General features: G+C 38.3%; 1 protein-coding gene across 2 annotated transcripts in view; it reads right to left on the reverse strand.

Moving 5' to 3' along the window:
• The window catches only part of LOC108274414 (transcriptional enhancer factor TEF-3), a 44,140-nt gene extending 40,973 nt beyond the window's left edge, over positions 1–3,167 (reverse strand). For both annotated transcript variants that reach the window (XM_053685742.1, XM_047159889.2), the window contains exon 1: positions 3,010–3,167. The gene's annotated coding sequence lies outside the window, so the exon portion shown is untranslated. The remainder of the gene's footprint in view (positions 1–3,009) is intronic.
• Between the last annotated feature and the right edge of the window lie 5,672 nt (positions 3,168–8,839).

Genomic DNA, 8,839 nt, shown 5'->3' on the forward strand with positions numbered 1-8,839 from the left:
AAACACACACACACACACACACACACACACACACACACACACACACACACAGAGATGTGTGTGCTGACAGGTTGGATTGTTGGTTCTGTCAAAACTATCATAAACATGCATGTTGTTACATTTAGATTAAGTTTGACACACAATGATGCAACCAACCCACTCTATACGAACTCTAGAGTGTAGTGATGAAGCCCTGTACAACAACGGTCACTCTTGTGTTACCTTTTTTTTTTTTTTCTCCCCGTGAAGCCAATAAACAGTATCTCACCTTCCATAACCTTCCAAGGGACACACAATACGCAACATGGTTTTAGAATTGCATGCAATGTACTTTTCCAACATTGTGATTTTGATTGTATTAATTGGCGACAATCTTATATTAGCTATAAGCAGAGCTTTAGCATCCAGTGAAATATAGAGAGGGCAACAAATGCTAAAAATGTGTGTGTGGGGGGAAACAACAGGAAGGAAAGTTGAACAAAACATGATTAAGGAAAAGAAGGTCTGGTTGGCATTCTGATTCAGATCATGGTGTAATTGTTTTTACACAGCATTACGATGCATAAATAGCTGCACATATCTGCACTTTGTACCAATTATACTCAGACTGTTGCTGCCACCTATTTCTATATCCATCGTTATATTTTGATATCTTTTGTATATACTTTTTTCATGTTTCTAACTGTATACAAGTCAATTCTGGTCTATATAAATTCTATTTTTTGTCACGGACAGTCGTAAAAAGCATTTCACTACACGTCATACTGTGTGTGTGAGACAAATAAAATGCGAATTTCATTCTGTTCTTTCCGCATTAAATGATGGTCTAAGTAATAGTTGCAATTAGCACCCTAAAATGATCATGGAGTGACATGGAGCACATCCTGGTGTGCTTTGCCTAAAGTTGAGAAAGTTACTTTCACAAATGTGACACATTAGGCAACCTTCAGTCTATGCATTGTTACTTTGACCAATGCAACAATCTGAAATAAAGCAAAAATGTAAAAATAAATAAATAAATAAATAAATAAAATAATGAATGCAAATATTTACATCTCTGAAGTGATAGGGATGTGTTAGGATGGATTAGAAGGACTAGAAGGCACTCCTATAGGTGTATATAGAAGTGGACTAGAAGGCACTTCTATAAGTGTATAGTCCTAATTTATAAAACTCCACTAAAATTATTTACCCTTTATTATCATTCTTATGCAGGAAATAAATACAATACAAAGAACTGAGTTTGTTAATGAAGAGTGTTCCTTGACTTTGTGTTACTCATATTACTTTCTCGCTCAAGATTATCGTAACGTGTCACTCAAGCGTTTGGCCGCTCAGGCTCTGACCGAACACTCCTCCAAGAGAATGAACTGCTTCACGTCGAGCTTTCACTAAACACACAAACCCAGATACACACATAAACTCCTCAAACACGTCACAGGACTCAAGCTAAACTATTTAAACTCGCTACATCGTCTTAATGCAGCTGGAAAGGCTGAAAAACCTATAAACCTATCTGAACACCTTGATAATATATCATACCAGTACCAAGACATAATAAAGACCATGAACGTAATTTAAATCAATCAAAAGGTTTCGTTTGTTAGGTTTCACATATTATTCCCTCATTATGAAGTATCAGAAATGTTCAATTAGTGCAAAACTGTCAAACAGTGTAAAATACTAGTAGACCGACATAAGAACAAAATGGTTAAAAAGTTTGAGTCTTCCTTTCTGAATGTGGTAAATATTCTGTAATAACCTGCATGCCCAACCTCCGGCTTTATAACCGCCTCCAATGTCTTACATATCTTCTAAATAGCATCTGAAGTTGTAATATTCGCCAGATGTGATATGCTGGCTTCATGAAATCAGGTCGAAAGATTCATGGTCAAAATTTCTTTTCCATATTATTTACATTTTGATCTGCCATTATGTTATCCAATAAGTCTCCCTACACAGGTTAACAAATTAACACTTTTTACTAAAATGTCTTCCATAATTTTTTTTATTGTGGAAGAAAAGAAGAAAAGAAGAACGCATTGAGATCATTCTCACGGCTGGATCGGGAAGCTGTCGCAAGGTTGCGATGGACTTTAACAGGAAACTGGGCGAGTACATCACATATACGACGCTGCTGCCAAACTTATTAACAAATTTACAAAGACTGGAAGTGTTGCGGACCGAACGAGAAGTGGACGTCCACCAACATCCACTGACGAAGGCACAACTGACGTGGTGTTGGCAAAAATATATATATCAAACACATATATAACACATATATAACATATTTATAGCATAACATATGACATCATATATAACTATACATATGTGTGTGAGTGTGTGTGTGTGTGTGTGTGTGAGTGTGTGTGTGTGTGTGTGTGTGTGTTTGTGTGCGTTCTCTCCTGATTCAGCAGCTGAATGATTGTGTATTAAGGCATTTAAGATTTTAACGTTTAATTATTCTAATTACTTTTATTATTATTATTATTATTATTATTATTATTATTATTTGTGTACAATAATTTGATAATGATATGTTTACAGTCTGCTGATTTACATACAGGCCTGTTACATTGTTATTGTGTATGAACACACACACACACACACACACACACACACACACACACACGAAGTCCGTTGTGACTATCCAGCCTATTAATGTAAGAACAGAACTAAATCATGGACTATATGAGTCTGCTGGTGTGATTGGTTTCTGTTAAAGTTCTGGGCTACACGCAGGAAGAAGTCTGAGGAGTTAGACTGATGAGAGAGAAAGAATAAAGTGGACTAGAGAACAAAACTATTTCAGAAACGTCAAAATATTTGACTCTAATTGCAAATAATTCTCCGTGCTGTGCTGTCAGTGCTGTTATGGGCTGCGTTGTGTTGTGTTGTGTTGTGAACACGTTTAGAAATAAGTCGTGCTCGAGTTTGGCTTCAGATAACACAACTTCAAGGAGGGGGGACAAAAAAAACCCCGGTTAAAAAAGAAAATAACATTCTTACCTCTTCCAAGAGAAGAGCTGAGGCAGTCAGTCAGCCGTGGTGTCTCATTTAAGGGCAGAATGTGTCCGGAATTAGCGCAGTATTTCTCCAGCACTGACGGAGCAGCCTGAAGCGCGAGGAAGCAGGAATGTGAGGTATGGGCTCAGGGAATGAGGGAGAGAGAAAGAGAGGAAAGAGGAGGAGGGGGTGTGTAATGAGGGGAGGGTCCGGCTCTGAAAAGGAAAAGGAACAGTCCTGCTGTCGACTGGAATACAATCAGAGCCACAGCTGTTCTCAGGATATGGAAGCAAGTGACCTACTGAATGTAAATGTATAGAGATTTGGGTCATTCCCTGTGTGCTGTGGCTTCTCTGTCCCTGAGCACTACCCCCTCTCATATCCAAAAGTCTTGTATGCTGTAAAACCTTCAAAAGAAAGTCATTAAATGTATGTGTTTACATAAAAACAAATACCCCTGCAGAGAAAAAAAAAAAAACTATAGAAACATCACAGAAATTCTAATGGTTTCCACTATAAATACCATTACTAACCATTAGCTAAGCATTAAAACCATTACCATTATTGGTCCTTAGTGGTATCCACTAGACTTAACATGCCACCAATAGAAGGCAACAAATTACCAGCAGAGACCCACAAGGACCATTACTTTTTCCATTAAAACCAATATAATTTCCATTATAACCATTAAAACCATTACAAATTTTATAGGGGTTTCTGTTGGTTTTGTTTGTTTGGTTGGTTGGTTTTGCAGCAGGGAGTATAAAGAGCAGTAAATGGTAATAAATCAAACAAAGTCAGTGTTTGGTTTAATAACTCTTTGCAGTCTGAGGTACGCTGTGAAGTTTTATAGGGAAAATGGTTGGTAAGTTTTTCTAAGCATCTCTCATTCTAAAAATCGGCCACAGTTCTTCTGGAGATTTTGACTGTCGCTTTTTTTTTTTGCAGGTGACTTTCATGTTTGTTTGTTTGTTTGTTTGTTTGTTTGTTTGAAACATGGGCTATTACATAATTTATTACATCCCTCAAGAAATGTTTGGAAATCTAAAATGTTTTGCTCTGAATAAGTAATGCAGAAGTCGTTAAGCAGAAGACCATGTCAGGTTCCACTTCTGTCAGCCAAGAACATAAAGCTGAGTCTGCGGTGGGCACAGACTCAACAAAACTGGACAGTTTAAGACTAGAAAACCCTAGCCTGGTCTGATGAATCTCAATGTCTGTTGAGGCACACAGATGGTAGGATCAGAATTTGGCACCAACAGCATGAATCTTTTGCATGAATCACCAACCTGCCCTATATCAAGAGTGCAGGCTGGTGGAGGTAGTGTAATGGTGTGGGGAATGTTTTCATGGCACACTTTGGGCCCGTTAATACCAAGCAATTATCTCTTGAAAGCTACAACCTATTTGAGTATTGTTGCTGATCTCTACATGGCCACAATTGACCCATCTTCTAATAAGTAATTTCCAGCATGATAATGCACCATGTCACCAAGCAAAATTTGTCTCAAACTGGTTTCATGAACATGACAATGAGTTCAGTGTTCTTCAGTGGCCTTCCCAGTCATCGTATCTGAATCCAATAGAACACCTTTGGGACGTGGTAGAACGAGAGATTCGCAGCATGAAAGTGCACCTGAAAAATCTGAAGGAATTGTGTGATGTAATCATGTGTGATGCAAACATGGACCAGAATCTCAAAGGACTGTTTACAACATCTTGTGGAATCCATGCCACGAATAATTGAGGCTGTTTTGAGAGAGTTTTTTTTTAGATACCCTGTGTGTGTGTGTGTGTGTGTGTGTGTGTGTGTGTGTGTGTGTGTGTGTGTGTATATATATATATATATATATATATATATATATATATCTTAGGACACAAAGTTTCTAGAGAAACAGGATGTTTTGGAGAAAAATTCTGTTGGAGGTGAAACCAGAAGGTGAAATAGTTTTTGAATATCACTCCTGCAACCTCAGAAGCAATTTGCTTGCACGGCTGATGAAGGATAATGTCCAGAATATTTCTCTGTTTCTCTGGTAACTTTGTCTACTATGCTTAGTTCGTTATTTTTTTGCCGTATATCAGATCTATTAATATAAAAATCAACCAATGTAGGCTACTACCACATTAACTGATGTTGCTGATACTATAGCAAATATTGCCAAATTCTAGCAATCTATGCTCCACCTTGTTAAGCCTGTGAGTCCTAATATGGGGTGGAACACACACACAGCACTCAAATGTTCATATCACATCAGTCATTCTTCTGAGGAATAGAATCACAGTCTGGGTGGATATCTAGACGCCATCTACAGTATGGTTGATAATCATGGGTGTTCCTTGAACAGTAAGACGTTTGCTACTTCTGGTACTGGACAGCCTCTTCTGCAATGATATTGCCCTGTTGACCTGGTTCTGCAGAAAACCCAACACAACACTGTAAAAATGTTCTGTAGTCAGGGTTGGAAAAGTACTCAGGCATTATACTTAAATGAAAGTATAGACAACGTGTCAAAATCTTACACAATTAGAAGCGGAAGGATCAGGCCAAAAAATGTACTCATGTAAGTGAAAGTGAAAAGGTTGTTACTTTAAAATGTACTCAGGTACTAAAAGGCCAAAAGTAAATGTGTTTATCTGATGAAATGACATTAATGTCATGTTTTGATGTGAAGAGTAACTTTTATTACTTTTCCAATTTCACCATTTTGCTCGAAAACATCATTCAATCTCTCAATGTTTGCTGGTCCTATACATGACTAACACTGCTTAGTTTAATAATGAATCAGAATTCAAATATATCACCGAAATATCTAATATTTACCATTAGCTGGAATTTTTTTACTTGCTGTCTAGCCAATTATATTAGCAACTGGATTCAATGCTAAGCTAACCTAATGTCTAACCTTGAATTGGCAAAGAAAACAGGCCAACTTATTTCAATATTGCCAATGTTAGCAAATTAGATGGAGTTCATTCCTTCTAAGACCACATCATTTCATACAAGTATTAGCTTACTCTAGCATATTGAAACATTTTACTGGGGTAGGGTCAGCTGCATGCATCCTCCAGCTTCACACTCTAGTCTCTATCTTTGGGAACCCCAAAAAATCTGAAAAATATATAACTGAATAAAGGCTTTGAATGTTTGCAAAGCTGTGTGATAGATAAGCAAAGGGAACCAATTTGCCACACTTTGGGGAAACTATAAATGATCAACATTATAGATGTGTAACCACCAAATGAGGGTAGAATTGTCATAATTAGTAGACAGACATGACTAGTCTGTGGGTCACCAAATATAGTTCCATTATGGACCACAAAATATTTGTGGTGTTCCAAAGTGGTGGATGAGGTGTCCCATTTGTCTCCTTCTCAAATCATAACTACAAGCCCAATTCCTGAAGTTGGGACATTATGGAAAATGCTAATAAAAACAAACAGGAGTGATTTGTAGATGTACAAAAAAAATTTTTTTAAAATCAGCTGCATAGTTCTTTGAAGATAAATGTTTACTTTGAAATTGACGCATGCAACACGTTCCAAAAACATTGGGACAGGGGCAATTTAGGACTAATAGCAACGCGACAAGTTGATATAAGACAGCGATGTGAAACAGGTGAGGCAATTGTCTAATCATAGTATATAAGCAGCCTCCAAAAAAGGCCTAGTCCTTCAAGAGCAAGGATGGGTCGAGGCTCGCCAATCTGCTAACAGATGCGTCAGTGAATAATCCAACAATTTGGGAACAACATTCCCCAAAGACAAATCGGTAGGATTTTGGGCATTTCACCTTCTACAGTGCACAATATAATTAAAATATTCAAGGAATCCGGTCAAATCTTGGTGTGTAAAGGGTGAGGCCGAAAACCACTTCTGAATGTATGTGATCTCCGATCACTCAGACATCACTGTCTTAAAAATCATTATGAGTCTGTAATGGATATCCTGACATGGGCTTGGTAAACCTTTGTCAGTCAGCACCATTCGCCACTGCATCCACAGATGCAAGGACAGTAGCACAGTGGAATCGTGTTTTGTGGTCTGACGAGTCAACATTTCAAATAGTTTTTGGATAAAACAGCAGTCGTGTTCTCCGGGCCAAAGAAGAAAAGGACAATCCAAGCTGTTATCACTGTCAGGTCCAAAATCCAGCATCTTGGTAAGGGGGTGTGTCAGTGCCCATGGCATGGGTAACATACACATCTGTGAGGACATCATTAATGCAGAAAGATATGTACACATTTTGGAGCAACACATCCACCCAGAGCAGGACAACGCCAAACCACATTCTGCCTGGATTACAAGCGCATGGTTGCGTAAGCAGAGAGCGTGGGTGTGAGTATGCCCTGCCTGCAGTCCTGACCTGTCTCCCATTGAGAATGTGTGGCACATTATGAAGTACAAAATAAGGCAACGAAGGCCCCGTCCAGTTGCAGAGCTGAAGAAATGCATAATGGATGAATGGGGGAAAATTCCACTTGCAAAACTTAACCAACTGGTGTCTTCACTCAGCGCCCAAACGCTTAATAAGTGTTATTTAAAGAAAAGCTGATGTTACACAGAGGAAAACAATCGACTGTCCCAAACTTTATTTTTGAGTGTGTTGCAGTCATCAGATTTGAAATGAGTGTATATTTTCAAAAATAAAAAAATGTGTTTTCAATATAGTACTGGGTGAACTGAATTGTCAAATGACGCTTTTTGTTTTGTTTTGTGGGGGGTTTTTTCTTCATTTTCCATACTGTCCCAACTTTTTCAGAATTGGGCTTGTAGATTATATATAGGCACATCAGATATCACATTGGTTGCAATAGTTAACACTCTGCAATTGATCTAATGCTGTGGATACCAGAGGGAGAGGATAACGTTTCTGCAGAGTTTTCCCATTTAAGCAATGATAATCAATACTGTGCAACAAACATATCCTTGTTTTAGGGCTTTATATACTGTATACAATCTCCTATAGATTAATCTCCAGATCTAGAAGGGGTCCTTTATGTCAGGCGGTCTATAGGATTAATGAAGGGATAATTACATGGCTTTGGTTTTGAACTTATTTGACTCACTGAGACTCTCAATTGACATGGACACAACTATATAGGAGAGATTTTTTTGACTTTGGTCTAGACAACCAGGAGTGTCCAAGAAATGTGGCTTGCTGTAGGGCCAGTAGGACAAGGTGGAAGGAGTTACGCACAAAGAATGTAATTTTGAAAAAAGAATGCAATTTCCTGATAACATGCCACTCCTGAGTTACTGACTGGTGGAAATAGGTGGGTGATGTCCAGTAGATGATCATCAACAGCATGCCCCTGGAGAATCAAAGGTAGCTCTCATAAGAACAAGTCCAGCTGCTGCGTGAAATAGTGTCTCCCTGGAAGACAGAGATGCCAGGATCTCTTCACTGAGGTCCATCCAAACGGTATTAAAACAGCTTCCTTCTCATCACTCTGCAGTGCGATAGAGTAAACAGAAATGACTTACTTGACCTAGGTGGATAATCAATGACAGCTTTAAATGCTTCTATGTGAAGTGCCTTTGAACTGCCCATGTTTATTAGGCAAAGTGAATTGGGCGTTACAGCTAAAAAAAAAAAAAAAAAAACCCTTCTACTTGTATTCTTCATAAAGTAAACAATCCTAACTCTAACCCCAACCCTAAGGAAGCGGTGGAAGATGAAATGGCAAGTGTCAGCAGATGGATCTACTGAATTATACCCTCGTTTGTAGTGTTGATTGAGTGAGCTGTGGTTGTGATAGCTTCTCACAGCTCTGCTACTATCATGTCATTGACAAGATCATTTGTAAACCAAGGGTTTGGTGAATGTAAG

Source organism: Ictalurus punctatus, chromosome 14 (assembly GCF_001660625.3).
Source record: "Ictalurus punctatus breed USDA103 chromosome 14, Coco_2.0, whole genome shotgun sequence".
NCBI lineage: Eukaryota > Metazoa > Chordata > Actinopteri > Siluriformes > Ictaluridae > Ictalurus > Ictalurus punctatus.